We start from the raw sequence: 12,092 nt of genomic DNA, 5'->3' as shown, positions 1-12,092 counted from the left end.
CACAGATACTTAATCCTCATTGAATGGACATCTATGGACTACTCTCCTCCCATATGCCCCACATAGCAAACACTATCGCCCAAGCCATGGCACCAGCAGGCCCCACCCAATATAACAAGTTATGTAAGCCTTCCTCCCTCAGACCCAGGCCTCTGGTTTTTCCTTGATTAAAATTCCAAGTTACTTCTTTCTTTAGGAAATTGTTTTCTTAAAAATAGAACTACCGTATGATCCAGCAATCCCTCTTCTGGGTGTACACACAAAGGAAATGAAATCAGTACTTTGAAGAGATACAATATCTGCACCCCCGGGTTCACTGCAGAATTATTCACAGTTGCCAAGATTGTGTATCAAGAAAACAGCCTAAATGTCTGTCCATGAGTAAAGAAATTGTGATGTGTATATACAATGGAATATTACTCAGCCTTAAAAAGAAAAAGAGGGACTTCCCTGGCAGTCCAGTGGTTAAGACTCCACGCTCCCACTGCTGGGGGCACGGGTTACATCTCTGGTCGGAGAACTAAGATCCCACATGCCGCATGTCGCGGCCAAAAAAACCCCAAAACAATACAAAACAAAACCTGCCATTTGCAACAATGTGGATGAACCTGGAGGACATTATGAAAATATGGGGCTTCCCTGGTGGTGCAGTGGTTGAGAGTCCGCCTGCCGATGCAGGGGACACGGGTTCGTGCCCCGGTCTGGGAAGATCTCACATGCCGCAGAGCGGCTGGGCCTGTGAGCCATGGCCGCTGAGCCTGTGCATCCAGAGCCTGTGCTCCGCGAGGGGAGAGGCCACAGCAGTGAGAGGTCCACGTACCGCAAAAAAAAAATAAAATAAAATAAAATAAAATAAAATAAAATAAAATAAAATAAAATAAAATAAAATAAGTCAGACACAGAAAGAACAGAACTGCATGATCGCACTTATATGTGGAATATAAAAGAGTCAAATACACAGAAGCAGAGAACAGAATGGCCATTACTAGGGGCAAGAAGGCAGGGGAAATGGAGAAATGCTGGTCAAAGGGTACTAAGTTGCAGTTATGTAGGAAGAATAAGCCTACAGGTATAATATACAGCATGGTGACTATAGTTAATAATATTGTATTGTGTACTGGAAATTTCCTAAGAGAATAGATTTCAAGTGCTCTCATCACACACACACACACACACACACACACACACACACAGACAAAATGGTAACTATGTGAGATTATGTTAATTAGCTTGACTGTAGTAATCATTTCACTATGTATGTGTGTATCAAATCAGCATGTTACATACTGTAAATATATACAGTTTTTGTTTTTCAAATGGCTTTCTTTTCCCTCAAACAGTTGTCATAAGGAGCCAACGTTAATGAATTCAGCTGAGCTGAAAATTAAGAAAATATATAGAGGCAGGGGAAGTTTACTTTTATAGAAGAATGCATTTTCTCATGAATTATAGTTACTGATCAGAGTTATTACTTTCAAAGAAGAACTGTACACATCTTCAGAAATAGTATTTAGCTTCTTATGGTTTTAGAAAGACCTGGGTCTTAAATATTATTGGTTATGAACAGCTCTCAAAACATATGTCTAGACAACTTTTTCCTAATTAGCTATGTTCTTTGTATGATTAGGATGAAAATAAGTAAGCCAAGTCCTGAACAACTCTGAATATTTCTTCTTTCATGAAATTTTTCTGATCTATTGTACTACTTTGGATAATAAATTTAATTCAATTCCTGACTTTTCTTATCTTCTCAAAATAGAACTGAATTACCAAATAAAACCTTTTTTTTTGTAATCTACAAAGTGACATGTGGATTTAGCATTAATATGTTCTTTTATTGTCATTTATTTTTGAGCAAGTTGTAACTCCCAACAATGGGAAAAAAATCAAATTTTTTCACATTATGGAAGTTATAAAATAATATAATAAAAAATGCCTGGAGAACAGTTCCATGCCCTGTGTAAGACAAAGAAGGCTTGCTTTGCCTACCAGAGGACCGAATACTACAGTGATCAGGTCCCCAGACCAAATGATGGGAGTTTGTGTCCTATATCCCCTGCTTAGCAGCTGAGTAACCTTGGCCAAATTATTCATCTTCTCTAAGGCTCAGTTTTTCCCATCAGTAAAATGGGGATTTATTCACTTAACAATATTTCTCAAGTACGTTCTTTGTTCCAGGCTCTGTTCTATTCTAGTTCCTGAGAATACAACAGTGAACACAACAGAGAAAAATCCCTGCCTTTATCCGATGCATACTCTAGACCAAGGAGTCAAACAGGAAAGAGAAGAGAAGAGAAGAGAAGAGAAGAACAATAGAAAGGCATATAGTATGTTTGATAGCATTCGTTACGGCTATGCTATAGAAAAAAAGTTAAGCTGGATAGGTAACTAATAAGGACCTACAGTATAGCACAGGAAACTCTACTCATTACTCTGTAATGACCTATATGGGAAAAGAATCTAAAAAGGAGTGGATATATGTATATGTATAACAGATTCACTTTGCTATACACCTGAAACTAACAGAACATTGTAAATCCACTCTACCCCAATAAAAATAAAAAATAAATAAAATAAAATAAATTAAGCTGGGAAGGAGATAGAAAGTGGTGGTGGCAATGTGCAATTTTAAATAGGGTGGCAAGAGAAGGTTTCTCCGAGAAAGTGGCATTTGAGCAAACACCTGAAGGCTATGAACGTGTTCCTTGTGCAGGCAAAGTTTTGTAGGTAGCTGGAAGAACAGTGCAGAGGCCATGAGGCTGACACACTCGGTAAATTCAAGGAACAGCAGGAAGGTGGCAAAGCCGAAGGGCAGGGTCCATGAGAGATGATGAATAATGAGGTCAGAGCATGGAAGGCCCTGTCAGCTGCTGAAGGGCATCTGGCTTTCACTCCGAATGCGCTGGGAAGCCACGGCAGGGTTTTGAGCAGAGGAGAGACCTGTTTGATGTACATTTTCAAGGGATCACCCAGTTGCCGGGGTGAAGATAGACTCAGGGGACCAAAGGTGGAAGCAGAAAGAACAACTTGGAAGGCTGTGCATTCATCTGGGAGAGAGAATGTGGTGGTTGGAATCAGAGCAATGAGAAACGGTCACATGATGGTATTGTGAAGGTAGAACCAGCTGGATTTGCTGATGGATTATGAGACGGTGAATGGGAGGGAGGAAAAAAAGAGTCAAGGGTGACTCCAAAGTTTGGGGCCTGAGGACTTGGGAAGGATGGCGTTTCCTTTTTCTGAGAAGGGGGTGCCTATGAGAGGAACCGCCCTAGGTGAGAATATCAGAAGTTCAGCTTTGGGTACATTGAGTCTGAGACGCCCTCAGTGATCCAAGTGAAAAGATCAAGTAAGTAGAGCTGACCCTGGAACCACATGGGTTTGGACTGCACAGGCCCACTTATACCGGGATTTTTTCCCTAAATGCACACTATAGTCCTGGCTGCCTGAATCTGCCCATGAGGAGCTGTGGATATGGAGGGCCGACTGCCAATTATACTCGGATTTTCGACTCCAAGAAGGGTCTGTGCCCCTAAAACCCACGTTGTGCAAGGGTCATCTGTACTTGGATACGGGTTTAGACTTAAGAGGAGAGGTCCAGGCTGTGGCTATACATTTAGGAGTCATCTGTGGGTGTATGACACTGAAAGCCAGAAGACTACATATATCACCAAGAAAATGACTTAGGTCTGCACCCTGGACCACCTGGCATTTAAAGATCAGGGAGGTAATTGGAAAGTAGTAAAAGAGACTGAGAATGCACAGCCAGTGACAGGGAATGAAAACCAAGAGATTAGCGTTCTGGAGGCCAGCCGAGACCAGTGTTTCAAGAAGGCTAGAGTGGTCAGCTATCTCAAACACTGCTGGAGCCCAGCAAGATGGGGGTTGAGAACTGACCATTGGATTTACACACTCCATGTCACTGGTGGAGCAACAGGCGTGGAGACCTGGATGGGGCAGCTCAAGAAAGAATGGGAGGCAATATTCACTGCAGCACTATTTACAGTAGCCAAGTCATGGAAGCGACCTAAGTGTCCATCGACAGAGGAATGGATAAAGAAGATGTGGCACATATATGCAATGGAATATGACTCAGCCCTAAAAAAGAAGGAAATTTTGCCATTTGCAGCAACATGGATGGACCTAGAGATTCTCATACTAAGTGAAGTAAGCCAGACAGAGAAAAACAAATATTGGATGACATCACTTATATGTGAAATCTAAAAAATACTACAAATGAATCTATTTACCAAACAGAAACAGACTCACAGACATAGAAAACAAACTTATGGTTACCGAAGGGGAAAGGGGGCAATAAATTAGGAGCTTGGGGTTAACAGATACACACTACTAGATATAAAATAGGTAAGCAACAAGGATTTACTGTATAACACAGGGAATATATTCAATATGTTGAAATTACCTAGAATGGAATATAATGTAAATATATATATATATATATATATATCTGAATCACTTTGTTCTATACCTGAAACTAACACAATATTATAAATCAACTAAATTTCAATTTAAAAAAAAAAGAAAGAAAGAATGGGAGGGGAGGAACTGGAGGAAGCTGGTATAGGCAGCTTTTTCTAGGGAGGTAGGTGGAGGGAAATATAGAGATTCTATTTATTGTTTGTTTTGTTTTTAAATTGGAAGGAATTGATGGCATGTTGAGGCCTGGGTGTAATTCTTGTTACTTTCTTTGTAAGCTGATGGGAATGATCCCGTATGGAGAGAATTAATGATTATCCTTATTGGTCTTTTGAATATTAAACCCTGACCTCGCTAAAGGGGAGATTCTGCTCAGGCAGTTTCCCTCCCGTTGGCGTGAACACACTTGCCCCCCACCTCTGAACACTGTTCATGCTGTCCCCTGGGGCAGGAATGCCATTCCTCCCTCTTTTAACAGATCCAAATTCTACCTATGCATTACGTTTCAGCTCAAGCCCTACTTTCCCCACAAGGCAGTCTCTAACTTTTGTAATCTGGATTCATTGCTTCTTTTATTTTCCTTATAACACCCAGTATTTTTCAAACACTCATTAAGTGTCCTTGTGTGCAAAGGAATGAACTAGATTTGGGACAACAACACATTAACTAAAAAGCACGGAGACTTCCCTGGTGGCGCAGTGGTTAAGATCCGCCTGCCAACGCAGGGGACACGGGCTCGAGCCCTGGTCCGGGAAGATCCCACATGCTGTGGAGCAACTAAGCCCTGTGCGCCACAACTACTGAGCCTGCGCTCTAGAGCCCGCGAGCCACAACTACTGAGCCCACGTGCCACAACTACTGAAGCCCGCGTGCCTAGAGCCCGTGCTCCGCAACAAGAGAAGCCATCGCAATGAGAAGCCCGCGCACCGCAATGAAGAGTAGCCCCCTCTTGCCACAACCAGAGAAAGCCCATGTGCAGCAACGAAGACCCAATGCAGCCAAAAATAAATAAATAAATATAAGCAAGTTATCTACCCTCTAGAAGGCAACAAACTTGTTATCTGTCACATATTATGATTTTTTTGTACGTATCTTTTTTTTTCCCCTAATTACCTTGAAAATCTTGAAGGCAGACAGGAATCGATATTTCATCCTGTTGGTGTTTTTAGCACAGTGAGAGAGCCATGAGAGAAACTAGACAGATATTGGTTGAATTATATTAAAAATCAGTATGATGGAATTATTTAAAGGATCATTATATTACTTCCCAATTATAGAAATAATCACCCAAAACTCTGCTTATCAGTTTATTCCTTCAAACATTTTTATAGCAATTATTTTAAATCCTTCCAAAAGATGTTAGATATTTCCCTGCTGTGTCATAGAAAGGTTCTCAGAGACGTTATTTCAAAAATGATTCTGATCTCCTTGTGGCAGGCAGAGCTGAGTCTTTATTGGGAATTTTGATAAAGGCGCATTGCCCATTTGCAGGAATGGCTGTTTTTAAGACTCAGTTTTCTGTATAGGAAAAGTATCTGATTAGCAGTTCTATGGAGCAACTGGAAACTTGTGCTTCAAAATAGATGGAAGCAAATGCAAAGACAAGGGACATTGTTTAACTGAGATCTCCACAATTCTCAATGCTCTCCCGATGACACAGAGTCAGCCCAGGGGACTACTAATGAGGTAGAAACATGAATATGCATGAGCTTGAATCACGCCCAGAGGCTGATAAAGGGTATTGTCCTTCGCCTGGGTCCGCCTGGTATAAAAAAGTGGAGGCACTTGGGGAGTATACCGTTGGCAAGTTTGTGGCAGATTTTCTCCTAGGCTTCTGAGAACACAAGACTTGATTGAATAAGAACAGCAACCCTGTAGCAGATGCAAACTGGTATATGTAGAATGGATGAACAGCAAGGTCCTCCCGTATAGCAGGGGGAACTATATTCAATCTTCTGTGATAAAACATAATGGAAACGTATATCGAAAAGACTGTGTATATATGCATACCTGAGTCACTTTGCTGTACAGCAGTCATTAACACGGCATTGTCATTCAATTATACTTCAATAAAAAATAGATTAAAAAAAGATACACTTGAATCCCTTATAATAGTCAGTTAAAGAGAGAGTAGCAAAAGCACAAAAATAAAGTAAGAATCAGAAGTGCAGGGGAGCAGATAAGAGGAGAAGGAAGGGGAGAGGGAACGGTAAGAGGGAGAGGGGCCGGGAAGGACTTACGGGGGATAGAAGTGGGGTGGGAGAGGAGAAGAGGAAATAAAGAGGCTGGAAAGGACAGGAAATTAGCAGGGAGAAAGACACAGGATATTTTAAGATTTTTTTTTTTTGAAAGTCATGCCTTGGTTTTCACCGTGAATTCAAGGCTCAGGAAACAAACCTTCCTGTTGAGGCAGGTGTGAGATTCTTGCTGGGCACCTTCTAAGTGGTTGTTGTGTGTTAAGAGGATCTACAAAGAGAAGGGGGAGGGGGTGCATCTGAGGACTGGGGCCTTTTCCCTGGGGAAGACAGATGTCTCTTAAACTTGAAACGGCCAAGTGAGAGAGAGCCCTGGTCTGGCTCAAGAAGGAGTCAAGCCATGCAGGAGACACAGTCTAAAAAACAAAAGTGGCACGCATCGAATACGATTTAACATAAACTTGTACATTCTGTCATTGGAACTTCATACAAGTATCCTTGAAAAGTTGCTTTACACCGCTTTGCTTTTATGAAAGACTTACATTAGTACCTGTTTTCGCTAACCAAGAGAAATCCTCCGAAGCAGATTTTTGCTTTTATGAAAAAAAGGCAAAACGCCAAAATAGTGTTCAGCGGCTGTTTCGCAACAGGTTGTTACAAAGGCGGTGAGCATCCAGGCCAGGAGAGGGGCCCCGCCATCTCCTTCCCTGGGAACCGCATTCAGCATCTCAGCATCAAGTCTCTATAGCTTTGAACTATGTCTGTAAGCATCTCTGCTTTAACTCAATTAATTTTGTGCAACCATTAGCAAGATGGATAAGGTATAATTCCTTCTTCACTTTACACCATTTCAGCTTACGAAAGGTTTCATAGGCTCTGCTTTCGGAGAGTGGGGAAATGGCAGACCTCGTTTCATTGGACTTCATGTGCTTTTCTTCCTTTCTCTCTTTCTTTCTTTCTTTTTTTTTTTACAAATTGAAGGTTTGTGTCAACCCTGCATTGAGCAAGTCCATCGGTGCCATTCTTCCAACAGCATTTGCTGACTTTGTGTTTCTGTGTCACATTTTAGAATTCTCACAATATGTTCAACTATCTTATTATGATTATATTTGTTAATGATGGTCTGTGATCAGTGACCTTTGATGACTTGCTGAAGGCTCAGATGATGGTTAGCATTTTTTAGCAATAACGTATTTTTTTTAATTAAGGAATGCACATTGTTTTTTTAGACATAATGCTATTGCACACTTAATAGACTACAGGAGAACATAAACAGAACGTTTACATGCACTGGGAAACCAAAAAATTCGTGTGACTCACCTTATTGTGACTTTCACTTTATTGCTGTGGTCTGAAAGAGAACCTGCAATATTTCTGAGGTGTACCTGTATCATAATTTCACAATCGATGGCTTCTTTGAATTGAGGAAACATAGAAGTAAGTGTCTATGTTTGAGTTCAGACAACAATTGAACGATAAGTTCAGACCCAAGACCAATGAATAGCAAGAGTAATCGGCCTGGTAGGAAAGGCAGAGCACAGCCCATCTCAGGAAGGGCTGTTGGGAGACTAGAAATAACGGGTAGTGAACATTCAGGTAGAAGTCAAAGAAATAGCCCCAGGCTCACACAAGGGCCTGGCTGGAGCCTTGTTACTGCTCAACATTTAGATTTTCTAAATCTCAGGTTGTCTTGAGGATTGCTCCTATAATTATCAGAGGGCCATTCCCCAAAAGTACAAACCTTGACTCTTGGAGATTTCCTTTCCTGATTCCCAGCCAGGGGAAGCTATACTGACCTTCACTAATTCCAGTTAATCCTAATATGTCCAACAATCTCTGTTAGAAACTTTAATTCCTCAAATCTGAATAGTTCATACGCAGACTGCCTACAGTGAGAGCTCACAGAATCTTGGGACTTATTTTTGTAAGTACGTTTGATTTTCAAACTGCAGTATGTAAGAATTTTTGTGAAAGTTTTCTCGAGGTATAATTTACACACGGTAAAATTTACTCTTTTTAATGTACAGCTCTATGAATTTTGACAAATATATATGGTTGTATAACCACCACCACAATTACAATAGAGAATATTTTCATCACCTGAAAAGGTTGTTTCAGGCCCCTTTGTGATCAATACTCTCCTCCCACCTTTAGTCCCTGCAGTTACGCCTCTGATTTTTGCCTCATAGTTTTTGCCTTTTCTGGAATGTTGGGTCAATGGTATTATACAGTTTGCAGTCTTTCCTGTATGGCTTCTTTCATTTAACATGAAGTTTTGAGATTCATCCGTGTTCTTGGATGTAATAGTAGTTTGGTTCTTTTATTGCCAAGTGGTATTCCACTGTATGGACGTACCACAATTTATCCATTTATAGTTGAAAGTTTCCATCATTTCCATTGTTGGGTGACTATGAATAAAGCTGCTGTAAACATTTTGTACAGGTCTTTGTGAAGACATATGTTTTCATTTCTCTTAAGTAAATGCCTAGGAGTAGGATCGTTGGGTTTTATGGTGTCATGAGTTGAATTGTGTCCCCCCAAAAAGATATGTTAAAGTCCTAACCCCCAGTACCCCAGAACATGATCTTATTTGGAAATAAATCATTGCAGATGTAATTAATTAAGATGAAGTCCTACTGGAGTAGGGTGGGCCCTTAATCTAATTGGTATCCTTATGAGGGGACAACTTGATTTCACACTTCTAGCCACCAGAAGTGTAAGATGATAGATATCTGTTGTTTTAAGCCACCTTGTTTGTGATACTTTATACAACAATCTTAGAAAATAATACACATGGGAAGTGTATATTTTGCCAGATAGGAGCTGCCAGACCATTTTCCACACTGCCTGTGTTTACATTCCCATCAGTGATGCATGAGAGGTCCGGTTGTTCTACCACCTGTCAGCACTTGGTGTCGTCCTGTTTTTTATTTTACCCCTTCTAATATGTATGTAGTGATATCTCTTTGTGGTTTTAATTTTCATTTCCCTAATGGTTTATGATGTTGATCATCTTTTCATGTGCTTACTTGCCATCCATATATCTTCTCTAGTGAAATATCTGTTTAGGTCTTTTATCCAGCTGTTATTGGTTGTGTGTTTTCTTAGTGACTGAGTCTTAAGCACTCTTTTACCTGTTATCAGGTGTATGTTTTGCGGGTGTTTTATCCCTTCCTGTGAATTCTCTTTTTATTTTCTTAACAGTGTCTTTTGAAGAAGAAAAAACTAAATTTAATGATGTCTTACTTATCCATTTTTTCTTTTATGGTTTGTGTTTTTGTGTCATAGTTAAAAAAACCTTTGCCCAAACCAAGGTCAAAAATATTTTCTCTTATGTTTTCTTCTAGAAGTTTTATAGATTTTTGCTTTTACATTTTGATCTATTATCTATTTCAGTTAATATTTCTATTAATTTTTGCATAGGATGCTAGGTAAGGGTGAGTTTCACTTTTTTTTTTTTTGTACATTGATGTACAATTGCTCCAGTCCCATTTGTTAAAAAGACCATTTTTTATATATCGAATTACCTTGGTAGCTTCATTGGAAATCAACTGACTATATAAATGTGAGTATATTTTTGGACTTTCCATTCTGTTGCATGTATCTCTAGATCTCTCCTTTTGTCACTACCACACAGCATTATTTTTCTTGCTTTAAAATAAGTATTAAAATCAAGTAGTGTGAGTCATCCAACTTTGGTTTTCTTCAAAGTTACTTTGGTTACGCTAGGTCCTTTGTTTTTCCATATACACCTTAGAATCAACATGTCAATTTTTTTTCAAAAATCTTCCTGGAATTTTAATTGAGATGATGTTAAATCTGTAGCTTGATTTGGGGAGAACTGACATCTTAATATTTCAGCTTCTAATCTATAAACATGGTATATCTTTCCATTTAGTTAGGGCTTTTTAGATTTCTCCCATTACTGTTTTGTACTTTTCAGCATACAGACCTTGCACATATTTTGTTAAAGTTATCCCTACATAGTTCATGGTTTTGATGCTATTCTAAATGATACATTTTTAAAATGTCAACTTCTAATTATTTATTGTTACTATATAGAAATACTATTGATTTGCATATATTGACCTTGTACCCTATGAACTTGATAAACTCTCATACTACTTCTAGGAGTTTTTTGGCGTTGTTTTTTTGAGATTCCTTTGGGATTCTTAATGTAGATAATCATTCATTTGCAATAAAAAGTTTTATTTTTTAGAGTCTCTGTTTTTCATATTTGATAATCCTTTCAGGGGACTACAGGGGAAGTGGCATGCCTGCAGCAAATGAGAAGAATGACATTCAGTTCCATATTTATATGTTTGCAAAGCACCCATTAAACTGCTGCTTATACTGAATGAATTCATTAAAAAACTTTTCTCTTAAACTGTGCCTGTGTCATTTGTGTTCCTTGATTGACTCCTACTGCGGACTCTTTGGTTCTAAGCCCTTAAGTGTTCAAACTATACAATTTACTTTGGATGAAATATTTCCTCTTGCAGGCCACTTTTTAAAATTTATACGAAATGGAACATTTTGTGGCTAGACATAAGCCAAATGCCACAGGGCAAGGGAATATTAAAGCAAGATATTTGATTAAAGAGTTAAGACCAAGGAATTAAAGAATGTAAGGGATGGGGGAAGAAAAGATAATTCTTAGCTTAGGCTGCAAGTCTATTAAAGGAAACAGGATACATGGCCTTGAGAACTCCCCTAGACTCCCAGAGTAGATGCATATGTTGATTTGAGGTTAGGGAAGAGAGAAAGGAGAATAAACAAGATTTATAATGGAAGGATTCAGATTCTTTGAGGCTGTCCCAGTTGATGTGGGGTGGCACCAGCCAAGTTCCACAGCTTCCTTGTTAGCTGCTGGAAACAGAATACAGCACGTGGAAGGCAAAAAGGAAAGGGGGCAAAAATTCTGCAAGGCGAAAAGATATAAAAATATCTTGCGGTTAAGAGACGATATGTCCAGACAGCACACACTAACAATAAAATCTATTCATGTTACTCTGTGACTCCCAGGTACTTGATCTTTAAGCTCTTTACAGAACACATCTAAATCCAGAGAAACAACTCCCTTATACCAACAAAGTTTTTCCATAATCTTTCCATAAAGTGATACACCTGGTTTTTATTTTTTTAATCTTGGTTATTCCATCAACACCTTTAATGAAATCTGTTTTTCAACCTTCAATTCATAAGCATTCATGCATCCACACTGGGGCCAGGCAGTGTTTCAAGACCTAAGAATCTGGAAATTAAAAATGAGTTCATTGCTCTCAGCAAGCTCACAGCCCAGTGAAGGAGACAGACAACTAAGCAAATAGTTACGATGTAATAAGATGCTGTGATAGACGAACAGCTGGGAGCCAGGATGCGGGAGGCTTCACCCAGGCTGGAGAGGAAAGCCAGAGAAAGCTTCCTGGAGGAGACTGCACCCAAGATGTCTGATAAAGGACT

Source organism: Orcinus orca, chromosome 2 (assembly GCF_937001465.1).
Source record: "Orcinus orca chromosome 2, mOrcOrc1.1, whole genome shotgun sequence".
NCBI lineage: Eukaryota > Metazoa > Chordata > Mammalia > Artiodactyla > Delphinidae > Orcinus > Orcinus orca.
This window is presented reverse-complemented; position numbering follows the sequence as displayed.